This window comes from Rissa tridactyla, chromosome 21, assembly GCF_028500815.1.
Source record: "Rissa tridactyla isolate bRisTri1 chromosome 21, bRisTri1.patW.cur.20221130, whole genome shotgun sequence".
NCBI classification, from domain to species: Eukaryota; Metazoa; Chordata; class Aves; order Charadriiformes; family Laridae; genus Rissa; species Rissa tridactyla.
This window is the reverse complement of record NC_071486.1, coordinates 5,770,690-5,793,777: the sequence shown is the minus strand read 5'-3', so window position 1 is coordinate 5,793,777 and position 23,088 is coordinate 5,770,690. Positions and strand designations below refer to the sequence as shown.

Sequence of the window (23,088 nt, the reverse complement as noted above, 5' to 3'; positions counted from 1 at the left end):
AAATGGCTCCCCTTCCCTTTGTTCTTCAGTGTTAAGCACCCTCAGTTTTTCTGGCTCTGTTTTATTATTTTTGTTTAGATTTGTTAAAGACTTATGTCTTTATCGCTTGCAAGGGATGGGGGTGTGTCTCTTCTGCTTTTCACTGAGAAATACCTTGTAATGAAGTACAGCCCAGAGCTTCTCAATGCAGAATATAGACCCAGCTGGGATTCTTCCATGACACATTCGCTGCAGCATGGTGGAATAATTCTTCTGAAGCCTCTTTAACAGAAAGTAAATTCTTACTTGTTCATGGCAAGTGCCATAACTGCTAAACGGGAACCCAGGATCTCTCACATTTGGTGTCCAACGCCGCAGAGGAAATAAATGATAAAATAATCTTGGATAATCTGCTCAAATCTCTTCTTACTTACATTTAGTTTGAATTATTTCTAGGCTAAAGAGTTCTTCAAAGGAGCTCTGTTCTTCTCTGCATCCTGAGAGCGAGAGAAGGAAAGGTCATACTCTCATGGGAAACCTGCTGGTGCCACTGCGAGGGCTCCTAGACCGGCGCCTGGGTGGCCAAACACAAGGTGAGGGCTCTGCTCGTGTGGGAATTACCCCATCAGGCAGAGAAACGGGCTCTAAAGCTTGGTTTTGGAGTGACCATGAGTAACTTGAAATGACTCAAGCCCTGAAAATGCCGTGGGAGGTGGAGCCTGAGGATGCTGCGGTGCCAGAGATGCTGAGGAATTCAGAGATGTCAATCAGATATTGGCAGATCTGCATATTTGGTTTCCCCCTTCCCCTTTTTCCCTCTCCCTGAGTTAAACCTTTGGCCCAAGCAACATCAGAAATCATGGAATAGTAAAATACGAGCGTTCGTAATTAGAAACAGCCTTTTCCTTTTGTCTGGGCTGGGTATATTTAACTGGTCCAATTCCGCTGCCAATACATACTTGCCAAGGAAAACTTTCTCTTTTAAACCTTCCACTTATCCAAATAAATAGAGAGGAGCTGGAAGTAGGTCTTGGCACAGCCATGGAGCTGGGAAAAATAATACACTTGGTCTCCTCTTGTTTTGATCTAGTCCGTTCCTATCATTTTGAAATCGTGAGTTGCTTTGCTTAACTAGCTGACCAGCAGGTGCACAGCTTGCAGACCACATGGCAGTGTTTCTGGTGTCAGTCATGGAGTAAGAGTAACACAGGGGTTTGGACAGGCGCTTTATTCTTTTTTTATTCCCCAGAACTCCATCACAGATCCCAGTCAGCAAGGGCATGCTGCCCACCAGGCTGGCACAGGGATGATGCCATCGCCACCACCCTGAGTGGCCTTCTGGGAGGAATAAATGGTGGTTTTGGTCCTTCTCAAATGAGAAGAAAGCTGCTTAAAACCAGCCCAGCTTGCTGGGACACCAGCAGCTCAGCAGAGACCGCCTGGGAGAGCTCTCGGGGCTCTCGCTGGAGGAATCCTGATGTTTTCTCCTGGGCTTGGTGTAAGCTGAAGTGGAGTCCCTTGGCTTGTGGTGGTAGGTTGGACCCCAGCGGGAGCTCGGACAGTCCGCACTGGAGTGGGGCATGGGCTCGTCCACGTCTCCCAGAGCCGAGCGCTTGGCCCGGCGTCTGGAACGCTCAATCCAGAGCCCACTGAGGGCAGTGGGCGGCCATCGGCAGAGCTGCCGGCGCTGCCAGCTCCCCTTAATTAAGGCAATGCAAATGGGCTGCAAGGGAGAAGGTGCCAGTGAAAGTAAAAGCAGCTCATGAAAGGGAGCGCAGGCAAGGAAGGGAGAAATTATTCACATAGCCCTAAAGTTTACTTTTAAGAGGTCTTTCTTTTTTCAATTTAATATATTTTCCTTGATCATTTGAGAGAAAAGATCCATCCATAGACAGATCTCCAAAGAGATTATTATTTTTTTTCAGCGTTGCTATTGCTTTAATCCGTGGTCTGTTCAAACAGGGAATGTTTAATTGGTGCACTGGTGAAATAAAATGTTTAAATAGTTTGAATGGCAGACTTTTTCCCTCTGTTGTGACATTAATCCCCCAATATTCCTGGGCCCCTTGCTGGGTATTGAGGCAAAGAAAGGAACCAGAGGAGGTCCCTCTCTATACATCTGCCCGTGATGTGAAAACTCCCTGGATACACTTATCATACATGATCCAATGCATCAATTAAACCGAAGACCTTTCTGCAATAATCACTCACACACATGAAATAAATCACTCCCTGTATGATGGATCTTTTCTGGCTCAGGGCGGACTGCTCGGCAGAGGAGATGCGACGGTGGAAGGTGGGAGAGGGGAGCCCCGGTTCCCCCTGGTCACCCCCGTCTCCAGCAGATCCAACATCTCCCCAGAGCTCTGAACCCAGGGCTCCTGGCACAGCCCGGCCCAACGCACGTGGGCGCCGAGGGAGATGGAAGGGGATTCCGGAGAAGCGGCTTAGATGGAAAGGTGTTCTGCTAAATTAGGAGGTAAATTAAAAGGTTGGTGCTCTTGAAGTCTTCTTTTGTTGTTTTTTTTTTTTTTTGCTTTGGCAGTCTGCATTCTTCATGATTGCATCAAGACTGATATAAGAATGTTTAGAATGAACCTGTACCTCTTCTGCCTTTCTCTGACTTCTGCCGAACTCCCGGAAGAGAAAGGAGTTTCTATAAACTTCTGAGTTTGCATTTGGCTACAAACATCTCCCTCCCTTTCCTGAAAAGACTCCTAAGAAATACTGAGAAGAGTAGGAAACGATAAGCAGAATTCAGGCTCCTCGTTCCTCAGTCGCTTACAAAATGCTTTGCAGAATTTGCAGCAGCAGATTAATGCTCACAGACCCACAAATCAAAGGGTTTCCAGCTCCACTCCCCTCCCACCCATTATGTAGGCGAAAAATCTCAATCTGCTCAGACAAGAGGGGAAAAAGAGACGAAATTAAGGTTTAAAATAATTTAGGTTTGCATTTAATTTAGTTTTGCATTGTCAGTTATACACACGGCCTACAGAAAAATTAAAAAGTTTATTGTAGAATTAAAGGCAGAGCCACAGCGTGTTTGACAATATGCTCCGTATTTTATGTTCATTAGGACAGGGAGTCTGAAATACTCATTTCTTTATGATGAAGGAACTAAAGATTTCCGATGAACATGCTGCAGTGAGTGTGCTGAGGAGATTTATTGCTAAAACTCCTTGTTAATCACAGCGACCACCTTTCAGGCTTCACAACGCGAGTAACTGGGTTGTAGAGATGCTTCTGCCCCCTGTCACCCCTTCGGTGGACAGGGGAAACGGGAACCCTGCGAACACACTTTAGCAGGAACTGAGGAAATTCAGATGCAGGGGTTTAGAGCAGAGGTTTTGGGAAACTACAGTTCCAGCTCACTGTTAAAAGCCTTCCACCTTGGATACCCCTCTCTTAAACACTGGACATCTGTGTCCTAATGGGCCCTGCTGCCGTTTTTGAGGATTTCTGCAAATCTTCTCCGAACTGTGGGTGCTAAGAACCTTAAAAGCTGCCCAGAGGGCTCACCAGTAACAGCCTGGGGTGAAGATGATGGGAAACGGGACCATATTGGCCACCAGCATCTTGGAATAAGGGTGGATAATGCGCCTTGGCCTGTGCGTGTCTGGAGTTCAGAGCACAAAGACTTTTTCCCCTGTCAGTAGAACAAGCCCAGACTGGATATCTTCAAAGGCCACTTCAAGTGCAGTGGGCTTGTTTGTAATTGCGTTATTAGTAAATAATTAATAATGGAGACAAACCAGTGACAGGAAAACCCACGATCTTGTCTGCTGCATCTGCTTCAGCCGACGCAGAGGACCAGGTGCGGTGGGTGCTGGTGTGCAGCTCAGAAGTGACCCCACGGGCAGGGACACGTCCCTTCCTGGCTGGAGAGCCCCCCCGCGATCGATGGCGAAGCAGGCGCGCTCCTGTCAGGACAGGATTTGGCCCTTAGGAAATCGTTAAGCTGTAAATTCTCAACGTGACAGGCTGGAGTAGCACTGGTCTTCTGTTTCATGTCAAAGGCTGTGCGGAGACTCCTTCGTTAGCGGGTCGATAATTGACTCAATGGGCTGTGATGGCTCAGCCAGGCTCCGGGGGTGGAGGTGCAGCCGCGCAGCCCTGCCGGGCTCCAGCAAAGCGGGTCCCAGCCTCCAGCGTCACTCCAGCAGCTCCAGGGGCCGCTCTGGGGGCCAAGGTGGCACAGCTGGGTCGTGGGTCCACAGCTGGGATGGGCAACGCTCCCAAAAGTGATGGATGGATGCCCAGCCCCGTGGCCTGGTGCTGGGGAAGGACCCTGCGCCCTGTTCCTGGGCACCCACCAGTCCCAGTCTCTGTCCTGCTGCCTCTGCCCAGTCCTGAGTGATGGCGATGGGCTCAAAAATGACGTTGAGGATGTTTTTGAAAACAGACCGGAGTGCCACAAGGAGCTGACAACCTTTTCACATGACCTGTTTTTTGGGCTGGTTTGCTTAGTGTGTGACTGAGGTGGAAAAGCTGCTCCTGGCAGCGTGCTGGGAGGGAGACGTGCAGCCCCAGGAGGGTGCAACACAAAGATGCAGCAGAATATTTACTTAAAACAAGAGACGGGAGCTGCGTGATGTGTAGACCTTGAGTGGTCACACTGTGGAGCCAAAGGAAGAGCCAGGCAAAGGCCATGCAGTTACCTTCTGGGTATGGGCTGATATGACCAGTATTTCACGTTGTATTTTTTTTAAAATGGCTAAATATCACTAGTATCTTTGCAGGGTTACTTTTGTGCTCTTCCCTGCATGATCCCCCTTTTTTCAGCTGAGGCAATTCTTAGCTGTAGGAAGACGATTAAAAATGGCATATTGTCTGCACCTTGAATTCCTGACACAACCTCAGCACAGACGTTGTCAGCAATTGTGTTTTTGACAGTAACAAGACACTCTGTAACTCAGGATTCGGAGACTTTCTGTTCTCCTGCCCTTGCACTTAATGAAAGCAGAGTTTGTTTTAGAAAGAAAAAAGCCTTTCTGAGTTAATTTCGGCTCAGTTCAAACCAGGGGATACAGAGGCAGGAACCGAAGCTCACATTTATGAGAAAATTTGAGGAGGGGAAAGGATAAGGTGTGTTAGGAAAAGAAAAATCCTTTTCATTTTTTCATTTTCCAAGAAGGTATTGTGAACAGTAGAGAGAAAAAAAAAAATCACTTGACAAGGTTCTTCTAAAGAGGAAGAATAGCATAAAGTGCTGGTTAAATTCCCATTGATCTTTCACTCAGCTTCCCATATACATGTGGGTTTGACTATTTGATATTTCCTTTCACTGTCATAGGTAATAACTGAGTGGAAACAATCATTTCTAAATAACTGCCTATGATTCTTCTATTGTAGTGATTAGTGCTGAATAATTATTAGCTCTGCTGAATATCGCATGGATAGCTATGATGCGCGTAACTAGAAGCTGTCAGCCGCTGGCACCTGCGCCATCGCCTGATGCTGCGCCGCAGCCGCCGGGCGCCCCGTGCCTATAGACGGTACCTATAGACGGTGCCTATAGATGGTGCTCTTCCCCTCGCACAGCTCCAGCGGCTCCCAGTCGGCGCTGGCTGAGCATCACAGGCCTGGGCTGTGCTTTCCTGAACTCGGCGGCTCGTCCTAAATGCCCACACGGAAGGAAAAAAAAAAGAAAAAAGGATATTTTCCTGCTTTAGAAATTAGGAAGAGCAGAAGCTATTTTATTACCCTGGGAATGGCAAATGCAGAGCAAATACTGACATCGGGTCCTGCTGCGTCTGCGGGCACCGGGAGAAGCGCCGGAGGCAATGTATAAAGCCATGTTATCCAGGACTTCTAGCGAATATGAAGAGCCGGGTGCTGGGAGGATTGAAAGGCTCGTCGCTTCGCACGGCTCAGACAGATTCATGACCCCTGTGCTCTGAAGCCGGGGAGTTTATCAAAGATGAGGACAGAGAGAAATTGTGAATACACAGGCTAGAAACAGAGACCGATCTTTCACTGATGCCTTGCTTCACCAGCTGCTTAAAGCCGGCTTTGTCATCTGCGGGACGGACCCTGCCCCACAGAAAAGGAGCGCTCGGCGCAGCTCCCTGTGTCAGAGGATGATGGGGATGAGAAGTTGTGTGCCAAGAGTTTAAAGATGGCTTTATAGCCGCTCTCTCCTGCTCCGCCAGCGGTTGTTGGGCTCCTGGTTTGCTCCATTGCACAGCTCAGAGCCCTCTGGGAGACGGGCTGAGGGGCTCTGTGCCCACGCCGGCGCTGCCCACGCTTTCTTCGTCAAAGCTGCGGGTGCCCGCGTGGGTGACCCTGGTGCCAAGGACGCAGCCGCTGGCACCCAGGGGATCCCACGCTGCTGTCCCCCGGCACCGGCTGAGGGACCTTTCTGTCCCCCAGCACCAGGCGCCCGGATGCGTACGGCGATGGGCAGTGCCAGGCGTGGACTCGTATTTGCACTCCTGGGTATTTAGTCTGTGTCTCTGCGGTGATACTGGGAGTGTGCGTAAATACGCCCGTGTGCAGAGTCTTGTGGACACAGGGTTGTACACTGATGCGTATGCGCATCTCTGCATTTGTCACCATATGTATTTGATTGAATTAGAGGCAGGGCCTTTCTTCCGTTACGGCTCCGGACTTTGATTCCAAGACTTATGCCTACCGCCCTTTTCAGGAAAAGGTGAATTTCTCCGGCAGTTGTTTCAGCACAGAGCTTGCTAATACTTAAAGCCCACAGACAACTCATTAGCCCAGCACCACATCCATCACCTGAGCAGACCCAGGTGAACCTCCACCTGTTTTGTTTCTCTCCCCACATGCTGGAACAGCCCTTTGCTCACATGCCCCGTGCGTGAGCTGCTCGGCAAGTCTCGGGGCTGCTCCCCAGCCGAGCAATCCTGTAATTAGCTTGAGACAGACTCTCCATACAGGAACATAATTGACCATCAATAAATAATAAACAGAAGACAGGATGCAGGCAGTCCTGCAAAGAGGAGAAAAATGGTTGTTGAGACACTCTGACCTGCCTTGTACGGCTTTCTGCAAAAGGAGAAATTGCATTAGTGGGATGCACATTTAACCAAGGCTGGTATTTGTAATAGGATTTCGTACCGTTTGCTGTGAATGCATGGCACACTAAATGTATTAGGGACATAGTGAAAGAGAATAGTGAAAGAGAAAAGCTTGCTAAGGAACCAGTGCTGCCATCCACTGAGTGTCTTCTGTTTCCTCTTCTGAGCTAAACAGCTGCAACCTGTGTACCTTTCCGGGATGTCAAATCCCCTGCTCCAGAGCTTCCAGTGGAAGCTTTTCCTGGGAGTGGGGCTGGGCTTGTGACTGGGATGTGCAGGGAGGCGTGCCCGTGCTCCACTGATGGTTATACAGGCACTATTGGAAAGGAAATCCTCTTCTGAAGGACGGTAAATGTGGGGAGGATGGGAGGAACAAGGCAAGCTAACCTGTCATTTGCTCCCAGGAGAGGGGCCAGTGCAGGCTCTGGTTTACAGCCCTCCCAGGAGGGGGGAAAAGCGCGGGATCCAGAGCTGCACAGTGGGATGCAAAGACATTCTCTGCCAGACCCCCCTGTGAGAGGCTCCTGAACCCTCTACATGGGGCAAACAGCAAAACTAACAGCAATTTTGTCTTTTCCTCCCCAAACCGCTCTTCCAGGGTCATGCTAAGAGGCACCAAGCGCTGCATCAGGTGTGTCCCTCCATGCGATGAACCAGGGGACGATGCGGCGAGGCCACTTCTGCAGCCACGCTGACGGCAGTGGAGGTGAGAAGGGCCGGAGGGGAGCTGCCCTGTGCGCTGCTTTCCAAAAGGAGGTTGGGTTGGTTTAGTCACTTAGGTTTATTGAGGAAGAGGCCCAGGACGATGGCTATAATTTTCTCTCGTAAATATTCCAATATGTAATAAATAAATTGTTAAAAAATTCTTGATGACAAGAAATGGAAAACAGCAATCCATCATGTTATTGATTCCCTCCACCAGTTGCACTCCTCAAAATTGCTCCCATGCCGCCTCGCTGGGGCAGGCTCGGCTGGACCGTGGTGCTTGTGGGTTTTTGGAGCGGCGTGGCTGTGCGGTCCTGTCCTACTGCGTCACTGGGACTGGCTTTGCCTCCCTATTTGCAGGCATTCCCAGGCCCTTGTAGGGCATGGGGGTTGGAACTAGATGATCTTTAAGGTCCCTTCTAACCCAAACCATTCTTTGATTCTCTGGTAACCGGTGTGGCTCAGGGGTTGTTGGAGATGCTCCTCACTTTGGGTACCCTACAGCTTCCAGGTATTTTCCAAACATTTGTGCTAGTCCAGCAGGAGAGGCCAGGAGTGAGCCACTCCATCCCAAGGAGGGAATCCCTGGTTCCCAGCAGTGGGTGCCCGCAGGGCTCCCTGTCCCAGCTGGCCATGGGCCACATGGTTTTGGCAGGTCAGGAGGCGTGAAGGTCGGTGGCTTCAGGGGCTCTATGGCACCTGTACAGCTTCTGTTCTGCTGGAGGTGAACAACTGTCAGAAAACCGAGTTGTCGGCTCCATTTCATAGATGGGGAAACTGAGGAACAGAGCCCCCAAGTGCCACCGTCCCCACCAGAACTGTGTGTGAGGATGTACGGGGGGTCGGAGCCGGGAGCAGGAGCCAACAGCCTCCATTCCCCTCCCTCCCACAGCTGATGGCAGGCAATGTGGGACAGCTGAGGGCACAGGTGAAGGGAGCCTTCACCTCCATCACCGCTTGGCCCCAGCCCAGCTGGAGCCGGCGCCGGGGGACCCGCAGCCTTTGGGGGTGAGGCGGCCCCGCTCCGTGTGCGGGGCTTTGTTTCGGCGCGGTGCGGCTTCCCCGGGGGCGGGGGGGTGGGGGACGGCGGAGGGAAGAGGGGGGACGCTCTTCCCCGCACCGCTATTTCTGCGGGCTGAGCCCCGCTGCCGAGGCTGGGGAAGGGTTAAGGCGGGGAGCGGGGGCGGCGCGGGGGCGGGCGGCGGCGGCGGGCGGGGAGCGCGCCCGGGCTCGGGGCTCGGCGGGGAGCGCGCCCGGGCTCGGCGGCGGGCGGATGCCGGGGAGGGCGGCGAGGAGCCGGGGCTGGCCGCCGTGCTCGGGCAGGGGCTGCGGAGGCATGAGAGGCCGGCGGAGCTGAGCCGAGCCGCGCCGAGCCGAGCCGGGGGAGGCTGCGGGAAGGCGGAGGAGTAGCGGGCGCCCGGCCCTGGATTTCCATGGTGGCGGGGGCCGTGTGGATTACCCCGCCGTGAACCGGGGAGCCGGCACCCCGAGGAGGCGGGCGGCACCGGAGCTGCGAGGTCTGGTGAGTGGCTTGAGGCTGGCGATGGGCTTCTACCCCCCACCGGACGTCTTCGGGGCTGGGGGTCCCCCGGGCATCCCCGCGGCCGGGAAGGTGTGGGGAGGGGGGTCTGGGCTCGTCCCCCGATCCGACCGCGGCCCCTTCCCCGCGGCCGCCTCCGGCGGGTGGCAGCGGGCGCTGCGGAGCGGGGGCGGCACCGGCGGTGCCCGCCGTGCCCGGGGAACCGGCGCCGCCGCTCAGCCCGGGAGCGGCTCCCGGAGGCGCTGCCCAGAGCCGCCTGCGGAGGGGCGGAAAGAAGCCCCTCTGAACTCCCCCATTCCCGGTCATCTGCCTCCCTCTACTCCTTCCCCGTGCTGCTGTACGTGCGTATACACGGTATTCATGTATGTATTTTCTCGTTAATTCTGTTGTCGTTTGTTACCGCTCAGTCACGGTCTGGAGCAGTCAATGCACCAGAATAAACTCATTTCCATAAAAAGTTACTATAGGCAAGGAGGGACTCTTTTCAGAACACCCCTGAATCTTGGGAAAAAAAAAATCCCTGTTAACACTTCCCTAAATCCATGCAAGACCCTTTTCGAAAGGCGATGAGGGGAGGGAAGGCAAAGGCACTTGTGCTGCCTTCAGGGAAATCTGAACTTCTGTGTGATGGTCCAAGTCCTCCCCAGCCCCACAGCCTTTTGGGTGGTGGGTTGGTGACAGCGGAGGCTGCTCGGTGGGAGCGCTGGAGATGCCACGCTGTCCTCTCATCGTGACCTCCGTTTAACCTGGCACGGGCAGGCTTTGTCTCCATTCAAGCTATGGCCAATACTTCCACGTTCCTGGAGGTGAAGTGAATGATGTTCAATTAATCTGTGTTCTAAGGGGTATCAGAAAGTCAATAGGTTAATATTAAGTGAGGTGAATAGTAAGTGGTAGAGGAAAAAAACTGTAAGTCTGTGACCTACGGTTCAAGATACTGGCTTGGAGGTGAGAGAATGTGAAGTTAGCAGAGTGCCATGGTGTAAAACCTACTGCTGACAGGGTTTCCCTGTTATTTGCTGAGCACTTGATGCTTCACTGGTGGCTCGAATGTGTTTAATAGATCTCAGCTGACTGGGGGAGATGGTCCTGTCTCTCCTTCTCTGGATGGCTTCATTGATACGGTGTCTAAAAGTTAAATCAAATGACCTACTTTACAGCTGAAAGACAGATGCCTCAGAAGAAATCTGTGCTATCTTCAGAACAGATGTTTAGCTTTTTTCCTTTAACACGGAGGTGTTAGATCCTTTAAAATGCAGTGTTTTTTTTTTTCTTTATTGCTGTCCTTTTGCCATTTGTTGTTGCTTTGAGGACCCTCAAAGCTTAAATGTGATATTTTGGGGTGGTGCAAGGAACCAGACAAAATAGCTTTGATTTAAGAAACTTGGTGCAAGCAATGAGAAACACGAATGTACAACCGCTGTTGTGAAATGGCTTATCTAGCAAAGCAGTCATCTTTCTCAACTCTTCTAACCACAGCGCTTGTTGCAAGAAGATAAAGTAACTCAATTTACTCTTCATTGTCTTTATAGTGTTGTTTGATGTAATTAATCGCGGAGTTTCCCCCCGGCTTATAACAAGTTTGTGCGGTGGAAACAGGTAACAGATGCTGCACAAGATCTGCACACAATCCACCAATATGATAGAAACAGCTTTTTCTGGTGCTCTTACTGCGCTCGGTCTTGCTCTCCGCGTTAACCCTGAGCTTCCCCTGCCCCTCGGCAGAAGGGAACCTCAGCTGGGCGCAAGAGGGAAAACGCAGATCCAGGCTGGCTGCGGGCGCCTGGAGAGGAGCTGGCTGCTACTGCCCCGTGCTCTTTAACTCTCTCCAGCAAATTGCATTAGTATGTGACAAATTGGCTTGCAAAGCAGCTAAATGGAAATGACATTTGGAGCAGTTTGCTGAGCAGACCCTGTGGTGTCTCGGGGAAACATGTGATTTGCAGTATCTTCCTGAGATCCCTAATTTAACTTCCACTACAAGGCTTTCCAGAACTTACTTTGGGAACTCCTGTTGCAGCTAAATGTGGGAGTCTGGAGCGCGTCTTGGAATTGCTGCCCAAGAGCTAGGGCAGATGCAGGTGCAGACTGTCTCATGCCGTAGGGAGCTCATATGAAGAAATGAACTGGGAAAGAAAGGAAAAGCTAATACAAGAGAAATTGCACGGGGCATGTGGCAGGAAGGCTTAAGGTGGAAAGCTGTGCTTGCTGTTGGGTGCCAAGATGATGCTTTCCTGCGGGAGCTGGGTTGTGTCTCGGACGCACCTTTGTTGAGCTGAGGGGGTCTGGGTGGCTCTCGGAGGAGCGGACGGCGCCGTGTCGCAGCAGGAACGCTCACACCTGCCTCATCCCCTTCCCTGAGCGTACACGCGTCCGTCTGAACGTGGCAGCGATCAAGCTGTTTTAATTGGCCCCTCTGCAGCTTGAACAATAAATATGTAATGGGGGAGAGTGCCCCCCCTCTTCGGCGTGGCGTTGAGGCTGTCATTTTTGACGGGGAAGCGTGCGCTCTCGGCTCGCCTCGTCCCTGCGCGCTCGGGCGCCGCGCTCCCTCCCGCCTGTCTCCTGCAGCGTGTGAAAATCGCGCTCCCCCAACTGTGTTTGGCATCCTTAAAAAGAAAAAAAAAAAAAAAAAGATGAACCTGAGCATGCAGTGCTCCTGAGACAGGCCCCTTCACATTTCTAAACACTCTTGATTATTCAGCTAATCTTTATTTCATGGGCCTGTTACAAGAAACACAAACGGGGGAGAAAGTAGAAGGCGGTGACACATTTAAAATACACAAGAAAAGTGCTGGCAGGAATATAATCGTTCTTATTCCAGCGATATGAAATATTTATGGGCCTAAGTTGTGGCAAGATTCTCTGACCCCCCCTCCCACCAAACTCCTTCTGAGATGTTTTTCCCAGTAAAATACTAACGGGGGGCAGAGCCCTGCGTGTCCCCCCCTCCCCGGCAGTCTGCAGGGCAGGGGCACCCAGCTGCCCGGGCACAGCCTCCGTCTGTCCGTCCCTGCGGAGGGGAGGCAGGCGGGCAGTGTGCTGGCCACGCTGCCCAGCGCGTTCGGGGAGCGGAGCATTGTGTTACAGTCTGTTAACTCGAAATAATTCAGAAGCGTCCCCTCGGCGAGCCTGTGAAAAGCCCCCTTTGAGGTGCCCGTGTTTTGTAGGAGCCCGCTGCTCCCCCAGGGCATTCTGCTATTAATTCATTAGATCTGAGGGTTTTTTCCTCTCTTCCCCCCTCTTTTCTCTCTTTTTCTTTTTCCCCCCTCTCTCTCCCTGGCAATTCAAACAGTGATGAATGGACAAAAATCCCTCAAGGGAAACATTTTTTCACTTAGTTACAAAGATTTCATGGCTAATTAGAGTAAATGTGGTTTTTAGAGTGTTAATCTCTTAACCAGCTTGGCTAGGAGGCCACCGCCACAACAGCAAAGGGGAGGGCAAGGGGGAGCCAAGGGGGGAAAAGGTGCTACCAAGTTCTGCCCTGGTCCGAGCCACAAACGCCGATGGCCGGATCCGATGCGTCTTTATCGCCAAGAGCATCCTGTGCGCGACCTCCTTAGCTCTGCTGATGGGGTGCCCACCTTCCCTCCCGGCGCAGGGCGAGGGCACGGCTCGGCTCTGCGAGGCTGGAAGGCGTTTTGGTCTGAGGAGGCCACGAGCTCTTTGTCTGCAAAAGTGGTGCAGAGGGAGCCTCCGGGATGAAAAGCAAAGCGGGAACAAAAGCAGAATTGAGGGCAGCGTGCTGTCCTTGGGCAGCAGAGGCGGCTGCCCGGGGCTTGTGTTCAGATTCTTTCTCTGCAGTGAAAATATATGTATTTGCTGTGTGGTTTAGTGCCAGTGAGGGAGACGGCCTGCGAGTGCACCCACTGGGTGCCTCTGGCTGGGCCCCCACGTGCCGCTGCACCAACTTGGCTGTGGGGTGGCCACGATGCCTCCAGCCCACCTTCTGGTCAGGCTTGCTAGTGGAGCACGTGGTCCAGGTGGCACGTTATTGTCAAAAGCAGATGTTTTGCTGATGGAAGTCATCATCCCCCCTTTGCTGCCATGAAGCGGATTTATCCGCTATCTTCATGTCTGCTATCTTCTTCCTTCAGTCCTTCCCATCTGCGCCGCATCCTCGGCATCTGCCTTTCCAGCCTGGTTTTGCTCCAAATGGCTGTGGCAAAGTCCGGCGAGTAATTTGTGAGCCGGCTCCCCACTGCAGCCCACCCTGGGCAGCGGGGCCAGCCGCGGAGGGAGCTGGGGAGGAGGTGAGAATGGGATGTGGGCTTGAAATTCCTCCTCATCCCACTAGAGGGGATCCTCCGGATCAGGCTGGCGGAGCCCAACTGAAAAACGAACATAAAACCAGTAACTGGCAAAGCTGCCCCGAGATGCAGGCTCTGCATCCGCGGAGGATGAGGATGGGTTACAGGGGCTGCCGGTCTGACCCGGCGCTTTGCTGAACGCAGCACTTGGGGGTGGGGGGGCAGGAGGATTTTGGTGCTTTTCAGCCATTCCCAGCCGAGGCAGGCTGGCTGCTGCCTCCCCCTGCTCCTTGCCCAGGAGAGAGTGACTCCACAGCGTGGCTTGTGGCTCCTCTGCCCAACGTGGTCCGAGCCCAAGCGCTGGGAGCTGCTGGAGTGGGGGTGAGGATGCTCTAGCAGCACTTCACCAGGAAAACACAAGTTTAGCAAACACACGAGTGCAACATATGTCAGTGATGTACCTAATCTGCTGCGTGTTCTCTGCTGGGTTTTGAGCCTGCGTTACGATCCATCTGTGCAGTTCGGGGGCCCGAGCGATGCTGTCAGCCCGAGGCTGGGTTCCGGGATGCTGGCTGCTGTGTGGTGGGGGGCTGCCAGGGCCGGGGTGCTGGGAAAGAGGTGCCCTCCCCTCTGTTATCGGATAGAGCCCATCTCATGTTTCTCACCATAATCGCTGCTTCTGTTTGGGTGAAATTGAACTGGGAGGTGGTGACGAGGGGGGGAATGAAAAGCGAGATAAATGTATCACATTATGAAAATTTAATCCTGCTTTGCCTGGGCTAAAATTACATTCAGAGCAGGAGATAAAAGGCATCAGAAACATGTTATAAAAAAGTCCAGATCATCTTAAAAGGCAGAGCGATAGCGAGCCTGGGAGAGCCCTGCCAGCCAGGGCAGCAGGGAGGGCCAGCCCCGCGCTGCCTGGGGCTGCGGGGACAAAGCCCCGTGCCGGGATGCACGCTCGGTACCATCTCCCCTCTTGGTAGAGGAGATAGTTCCTCCAAGAAACAGATCCACTGGGGAAATTTTTGTTATCCAGCCGATGCATTCCTGTCTTAGCGCCCTGCGTGTCTTGTCTCCTGTGGGCTCCTTAGAATCATGATCTGGAGGGTTGTGTGATGGGCTCCTGGCTGACTGGGGGACTCCTGAAGCACAGGGGACCTGGCGAGGCCCTGCTCCACGGAGGTGCTGCCTACCCCAGCCATTCCCTCTGTTGAGGCGGATGGCAGCGATGGCAGGAAGAGCCCAGAGCCCGTCCCCAGCCCCGTGCGGTTTTTGGGGTGTAAGGGGCTGATGGAGAGCTCCTGCCCCAGCCAGGCCCCGGCTCTGCGGAGCCACTCTGGAGCCACTGCGTGTTGTGCTTGGTGTGACAGTGGCTTCCCAGGCAGGAACGTCCCTCACAGCCCTTTTCCTGCTCCGGCACCGCTTCCCTGCTTCATAAAAGTGAAAGGTGACGTCTGAGTAAATATTACACTGACCTCTCACCTCGCCGCCTCCTGCTGCCGCCGCTCCTTTCTCGGGGCTTGTTAACGGAGCCGCCGGCTGAGCCGGGGCTGCGTGGCTGAGGAGGGGGCTCGGAGCACGGCGGGGGCTCGGCGTTGGAGCCCCAGCCCAGCATCTCGTGGCTGGGAGCTGGACGGGAAGGGCAGGCTCCGTCCTGCCAAACCTCCTGCCCAACCCGGTAAGTGGGGGTTGGATCAGCCTTTGCTGGGTCTCGGCGTGGGCTCTCCTGGTGGGTGCCGGTGCCACGTAACGCCGGAGCTGGGCTCGCAGCCCAGCCGTGGGCGCTGATGGTGGTGGGAGCAAGGGGAGGTGCTGTTTTATGGTGGCTCTGCTCCAGCAGAAGCCTCTGTGGGAACAGTTACAGCAGAAAACATGTGTGAGCGGGAGGCTGTTGGGAGGAGCTGGGCACGGACGCGGCCACGGCCTCTCCACAGTGACTTGGAGGGGCTGGGAGGACTCCCCCAGGGCTGGACCAGCAGCTCCCGCTGCCCTGACCTCGACTGGGGCGTGGGGCTCGGCAACGGGAGTGCTGGGATGTGGGGGGGAAGCCCTCGGGATGCACAGGCAAATATTACTCAGTTTTCCCAGTCAGCGGATGGTTGGATGGGGGAGTGATGGTCCATGGAGAGGCCATTCCCTGTGTATATCAGGGAAGGTTAAAGGAAACAGCTTATTTTGCTTTCAGCTCCTGGCTGGCTTTTAACAGCGTTTGAAGAACAGCGGGTTTAACTCCCGCAGCAGCTCGGTGTCAGGCTCCGGAGCCCCGTTTCCCTGCACGGTGTCTCGGGAAGCGGCGCTGGGGAAAACAGGAAAGCTGTGGGGCAGCGTGGGGCTGTTGCTCGCCGGTTCTGCTGCCCATGACGCGCGCCGGGAAGGAAGCGGATCCACCGCGGCGGGGCCGGCAGCCGCCGACAGCCCCTGACTCAGCGTGGAACGAGTTCCTTGTGTTATTTCCAGGCTCGGTGAGCCTGGGAACAAATGCCTCCTGGAGAGATTTATGTGTAGTTTTTCCTCTGTGGAGGTTTAATGTCAGTGGCAAGAGAGCTCGGAGCGATCCCTGGTGCGCGGCGCGGTGTGCTGGAGGGAACGGGGCGTCCAGCGAGAGAAGGGCAAACATCTGGGGGTGTCCAGGGGCTCTCCTCCGTGTCGGTGCTTAGCACCGCTCGGGTTTGTTAACCTGGGAATGAGCTTCCAAAAAGTGAGTTTGAGCTCCAAGATTCTGAGATTAATTATCTCTGTGGGAACAGTTACAGCAGCAAAAGTCTGTGAGAGGCTTTGAATTCTTTTTATTTGTTTCCCGATTGCTGGACTTTCAGAGTTTACCTTGTCGGGTTTTCTTTTTATAGCCTAAAGTGGCTGCTTTTCCCCCCAGGAGTGGGAGGCTGAGGTTCTGGGAATTGGCTGTTGGAAAGGCAGGTGCTGGAATGAACAGGAGTGTGTCGGTAGCTGGACTAAAACGTTCCAAGTCGTGTTACCAAACCGGATGATTTCCCACTTCTCTGAGAATGTTACGAAAGCAGCAGCGAGCGCTGCAGACCACAGTGGGCTGGTTGCTTGCCCAGGTAGCCAAATAGGAGGGATTCACATGTAGCCAGCTCATGTGAAGAGCTTTGTTGCCCGTGGCTGGGTAGATTTATGGATGTCAGAGCAGAGAAACGGTGAGTTGGCTGCTTAACAGGGATGTTACAGTTCAACTCCATAAAACACGCAGGCTGTCTCCTTTACTCATTCATTTGCCAAGTCCCCAAAAAGTCGCAGCGACAGGAGCAGAGGATGGAGCACTGCCCTCATGAGCATATTTCCTGCCTTTGCTAGTTTATGTCACAGCCTGTAATGTTATTTAAACAGCAACAAAAAAGCCTGTGAATTTCCTTTTCGTTTTTAATGGAAGTGCGAAGAGCCAGGGTGGGGAGGAAAAGGGAGCATGCCTGTAGGTTTCCTAACCGGCTAAATTAATCTCAGGCTGAAGGTTTGCCATCTCGCAGGTTTTAAATCTGCACTGAAGGTAAAACACGGGAGCTCCCGCTCCTCCCGGGTGTCGAGAGCAGGGAGCGCTGGGGGGCTGCAGCGCTGACAGTGGTGTGGGAGCGCGGGGGGTTCCCGGCAGCAAACCCCCAGCCCCGAGTTTCTCTCCTGCTGCCGGGCTGCGGCTGGTTGTTCTGTGGGACGTGGGGGACAGCGGGGTGTGACTGCGCGCTCCCAGCATCCCGTTATCCTGGGCTTTGATGAGAAGGGATTTTGTGGATGCGGTAGGCACCTGCTTTACCAAAATCCACAGGGGCACCGGGGAGCCCTGGTTTGTCAATGGACGTGGATGCAAACTTCACCAGTACTACTGCAGGCTCCTAAACGTTTCTTCTGCTGTTTTCATTTTATTTGGTGTTGATGCTGAGGGCACGAGTAAGAATGAAGGTTCCTAAATCCCATCCTCGGTTCAGCCATTGACTCTGGGAGATGCAGGGGAGCCAGGAAGGCACGAGCACTTGTCACGGGCAGACTGTGAGGGGAGGGCTGGGCGTTCTTCGGGTTTTCTGAGTCAGTTTGTCGTGCACTGAGTGCTTTCCAAAAATGCTGCTTATGCACTTGCAGGAGGGAAAAGCTCTTCTCAAAATTGTGAGTGAGCAAATTGGGAGTAAGAGCTTCTCAAAATCCACCTTGGAATGAGAAATGCTTCTGTGTTTGCCCTAAACCTTCTAAAAATTCTCACCTTTGATGTCTGCCCCTCTGTTTTCCCAAATCAATTTAACATTACGGAGGCGTCATCTGTGGTGTTACAGAAAAAAGGAGGGGCCAGATGAACAGCATCCCCAGTAAGCAATCCATTTGGCTGAGAGATGGTGCAGCAGCAAAAGGTTCACTGCAGGCTACTTCTCCCCTCGTTATAAAGTTTTCTCTGCGGTTCACAAGGAGTTAATTGCAGCGGGAGTGACGAGCCCTTCTCTGATCAGTGGCCTGTGGTGTGTTTGGCTGGACTGGCAGATGAGGAGCCTTATGGAGCTGGAATTGCGTTAAAGGCCCATTTGGTGGCAACAGGTTTAGACCGTCTTTAAAATCTCATAGCAACCAAGGAGCGTGGGCAAGCACTCTGGAGTTCACTGGGAGAAAGAGGCAGGAGCCCCTTTGCTTGTCCGATGGGATATAATAAGGTGCTGGTACAAGCGCTTGCGTAACTTGGCTTTTCACGGCATAAATTGTGTGACAGGGGCAAATCTGTTCCATCGGTTCCACCAAATAAATTTTCTGACTTGGAGGTGGTCACAACTTGTCTCGGGCTGAGCTGAGAAGTGCTAGAACAAATTCTCAGAAAGAAACAAAAGCAGAGGCTCTTCTAAGGACTTCCAAGGCTGCTGTATAACTTGTTTTAAAAAAATAAACCCTGCCCAGGGTCCTGGGTCACTGGGAGGCTTAACCTCAGGAGTGACAAGTTGGCTGGGATCAGACCGACTTTGCAGATGAAGTTCTTCACTTCTGAGTGTGAATTCAGCAACATGTGGGGGTTTTTAACCATTCACTTCCTTGCAGACGTGTGTGACGTGAGCCGTGTGTCAGTCCCGTTCTTGAGAGGAGCTCTCGTTTGCTTTGAAGAGGACGAGTGATCTTCAGTAGGCCAATTGAAGGGCTAGCTGCTTTTAAAATTTTCTGGGCCAAAATTTTCCAATTTTCCAGCCCGAAATTCGGTACCTTGAAGAGCCGATATCAGTCGTGGTTTAGAAAACACGGTGAATGCTCTCAAAGTTTCAAAGCTTTAAGTTGGGGAGCAGGTTGAAGGCGGTGGATGGTGAGAGGAAAGCCCGAATCCTGCCGGCACAGGGCTTTGGGCAGCTCACCACCCCTGCCGGCATCTGCTCGCACGCTGCAAAGACCTCTTGAAAACCAAACAATTTTGGCTTAATTTCCTTCTCCTTCCAAGATTTAAAACAAAAAAAAAAAAAACCCCAAACAACCCAACAAAAAACAACGAACCAAGCCCAAACCAGTGTTTTTTTCCTACAAATGGTGCAAATTCTAACTTGAGAAAAAGCAAAATATTAACTCATTTGTTCATCCCTGACATTTCCTGTTACATTCTCTGCAAATTTCCATTATAAACATGACACTTTGCCAGACTATCTGCTTTAGCCATCTTGTTACTGAAGAGGATACAATATTAATTTCCTTGTCACTTAGTTTTTCTGATGTATGTGGGATCATTTGTTTAACAGTGTCCTGAATGTTAGTGTAAATCAGTCGGGCTTTGCTTTGGACCTCTAAAAAGACGATGGAAGCAGCACTGATGTGATCCTTGAAAATGCACCAATTTTCCTCAAACTGCATGGAAACTCAAATTTGGGTGCGGAGAGAGTCTGTTTTTGTCCGAGCATCTCGACCCTGTTGTTTCAGTGGAAGTTCTGTAGCTCTCGGGCTGTATATGGCTCAAATCATTGAGTTTTGCCTTGGTTTTGTCCTCAACGATCCTGATGAATTCGATATAAATGTATCGTGGATCTGGAAAACCAATTTGTGGTTGTAAAGGAGATACTTGTAAAATAGAACCAGCTGAAAGTATTCCTGCGACCTCCGCTGGTTTCCACATGTCGCTGTGCTCCACTGTATTTTGTAGAGCAAACTCCTTTGGTGCCGCAGCCTTCCTTCGGTCTGCCAAAGTATTGGGGCAGTCCTGCAACAAATTCAGCTGCAGCTTCTCTCCCCCCTAGATTTCCCATATGTTTTATGGAATGAAGGAAATTTCATTATCGGTTCGGAATCCACCAGCGCTTTGGTGATGCATCTGGCCAGGGCTGGTGAGGAGGCGTCACTCCGCGTGGACCGTGGGTGCTGGTCCGTGCTTGGACATCTGCGGTGTCCTGGTGCTGCCCCGGGAGGTGGGATGGGGACGGCTGCTGTGCTGGGATGGGACGGGGGCCAGGGCAAGACAGCTTCCACGGAGGAATGTTGAATTAAAGGGTGTGCGAGGAGCTCTCCAAGCAGGCAGGCTTGCTGCATTCCCGTGAAATATGGCCTTACAAGTCCTTGAAGGATTTATTGTTTTCCGGGCACTGCTGGATCCAGTCCGATAGGCTGGATATAGGAAGGAAATGACTCAGTTGCTCTACAGACAAGTGCAGCTTTGAAATTCAAAGAGGCAGGAGACAGCTGAGAGGCTCCAACTCATTCCCATCGGGAGTTGGGTCCTGGTGTGTCTGTCACTCTTTGTGCGCCGCGCTCGGGGGTGGCAGCGGGTGGGGAGGGAGGAGGCTGCACTGGGTAGCGGTCACGCTGCCAACCAGCTGGGGCCTCGAAACCCCTCAGCGTGAGGACACCGCGGGGGAGCAGGTGACAGCAAGTGATGCCCGGGGTCGGTGGGGGGAGAGGGCTGTGGTGGGGGGAGCAGCTGCCGGGCTCCGCACGCGCCTGGCCATTGCCAACGGATTGCTGCGGTGGGGGCATGGCGCGGGGCAGAGCTCGCAGCAGTGTAAGGGCTCTCTGGTTTTCCGAGGCGTGTTTCCCACCCACGACAGGGTAGAGAAGCGCGGAAGCGCAGTGACCTTCCCCATGGATGGGCCGCGTGAGGAGTTTGGGAGCTCCGGCTCCCGTGTCTCTCCTTCCCTCTTGCCCACGTTGCCTGGCGCTGGCCGCGCGGTCCCCGTGTTTGGTCTCTGGTCTGAGCTATGCAGGGATTTGCCAAGTGGAGAAACGCTAATGATTTTTCAAGATAAGCTCAGGCTTTTGGGCCCTCTTACCCATCAAGGTGTCCAGTCCTTCTTTAGCCTCACGCGGTAACTTCTGGCTGGTGTCAGATGTGGCCGTAAGCAGATGCTTTCTCCATCATACTGTCAAGTGTTGTTGCAGAGAGAAGTTTTTAAATGACAGAAAGATCCTTAGCAAAGAAACAAGAGTTAGTGTTAAAAATAAAGAAAACAAGACAGCTTGTTTCATCTAAACAGAAGGGTTATTAAACAGGCTTGAATTAATCAGTGATCTGCCAGAGCTCTGAAATTGAAAAGCAGGGCAGAGGAGCATGGAGCAGATGAGTGGGAAGGAGCCACTTTGTCGGGTAGACGCTGATGTTCAGCTGATGGTGGGATGGAGCTGAAATGGCTCCAGGCTGTGGGGTCCTTGGCTGGAGCTCAGAGCATGAGGCTGGGGGCATCTGGCTGGCACTGGGACCCCCCCCAGGCACTGATGCACGAGACCCCCGGGGATCCTGCCAGCAACCAGCCCCTGTCCCCGTGGCCATGGGCTCTGCGAGAGTCGCTGCTTGCCATGCTCGGTGAAGCAGATGGGGCAGGGAATGAAGATGCTTTACGTTTCCCAGGGTTCAGGCACCTCGAAACACTTTAAACAACGGCATCGAGCACCCCAGCGATGCACTTCAAAGGGCAGGCAGCCCTGGGCGAAGGGGCTCCGAGAGGTAAAGTCACTTCCTTCGTGTCACTGATAAAGCTGGTGTTGATTGCAGTTCATAGCACATACCTCCACTAAGACAGGCCTGACGGGGGCTGGTTAATGGTCCCTGAAGGGTTCTTCAGTGCTGTGTGGCTCTCTCCTGCATCAACCTGTCTGCTTTGGTTTTGTTGTTAATTTGAGGGCTTTTGCAGTTGTGTTCTGCCTTTCCAAATCCTTGTGATCCCACGGTGGGACCTGGATGATAATTCTTCCACTTCTGCGGTGGGAATACTGGCATTGTGACTGACAGCTGAAATCTGGAGCAAAGCAGTGAGACGATGGTGCTGGTCACGCACCAGGGATGAATCTCTCCCCTTGCGTGTCCCTCCACCTCTCATCCCGCCGGCTCCTGCCCCAGTTTGGTGCCAGACCATCCCTCCCCTCCCGGTGCGGCGGAGTGATGGACAGCACAATGGCCTGCGGTTGTGTAGGCTCGACTTGGTGGTTCTTGCTCATAATCTGAAAAGATAATCCCGTTCTGGGGTGGCGTGGAGCATCGTAACCAGTAAACACCTCTCGAATGGGGAATCGTGCCTGAATGCGCGCACAGGCAGTGGCGTGCTCTTAATAATTTCAGCGCTGCTGGCTGAGTGAAATCTATAGCTGCACAGTTGGGGATTCAGCATCTCAGAACCTAATTTTAACAAATGTACAATTTCCTGGTTTACTTAGGTAACAGCACTGTGGCTACTGTGTAAATACATCTGGCTGCCGTAGGGAGTGTTGGGGATAACGAACACCACTCGCTGTACGGGGCTGGCACAGCCAAAGGATTTCTGTTTCAGGATTTCTGTTTAATGGAGTGGCTGGGGACCCATTTAATTTGAAGCTGGGGTTCTTCACTTGCCTGTGGTGCACTTGGAGTGAGGCCAGGAGAAGCTGCTGCTTATTTTTCTCCTCCAGTTCGATGGCCGCTCTGTGATCTTCCCTTGTGCTGCACTGTAATATTCTCTTGTAATAAACTGCAGCTGGATGTCACCTGGGGAGAGAGTGCCGGGCTGGGGCTCAGGAGATAAAACTCCTAGCTTTGCCACTGGGACCTTTTGACTAGCCTTGGGCAAAGCATTTAATCGTTTAATCTGCTTGCACTTAAGGTCACCATCTATTAAACTCCATTTTGTTGGGAATAAAGTCCATGAATGATCAAACGATGTTCAGGTGTACCGGTGAACAGGGGTGGATAAACCTCAAGCCATCAGGGCTCGGGTAAGAAACTCAGAAAAGCACTTTCTGAGGGATGGACTGACCTAGATTGCCTGGAGGGGTTGGGGACTCTGTTTCTGGAGGTCCTTAAGGACAGTTTAGAGAGACATCTCCTGAATTATGATTATAGCTGGTCCTTGCAGCAGGAGACTGGATTAGGGAATCACAACTTTCTGGCTACAAATTTGTATGATTTAATGTTATCCAAAGCCATTGACCTGTTTATACAGGTTTGGATGAAACTGAGAGTTCCCAAAACTTGAATAAACCGTCTATGAAACTTAAGAAGTGCTAAATTTTCCCTTTGTGTCATACTTCAAGGCAACTGGGAAAATAAGGGTCTGTTCTGCTCCGTGCTCCAGTGCATGGTGTTGTCGCCAGCCTTGGGTCTGTCCTCAGGGACCACACAGGGAATAAAGTCCGCTTTTCCCAG

At 52.6% G+C, this 23,088-nt stretch overlaps 1 protein-coding gene across 3 annotated transcripts in view; it reads left to right on the top strand.

Moving 5' to 3' along the window:
• Positions 1–2,366: 2,366 nt before the first annotated feature.
• The window catches only part of PLXNA2 (plexin A2), a 179,047-nt gene continuing 158,325 nt past the window's right edge, over positions 2,367–23,088 (top strand). The window contains exon 1 of one of the 3 annotated variants that reach the window (XM_054181430.1): positions 2,367–2,470. The gene's annotated coding sequence lies outside the window, so the exon portion shown is untranslated. Of the gene's footprint in view, positions 2,471–9,004; positions 9,253–15,072; positions 15,205–23,088 lie in introns of those variants that run through there. The other 2 variants (XM_054181428.1, XM_054181429.1) reach the window with 2 other exon arrangements.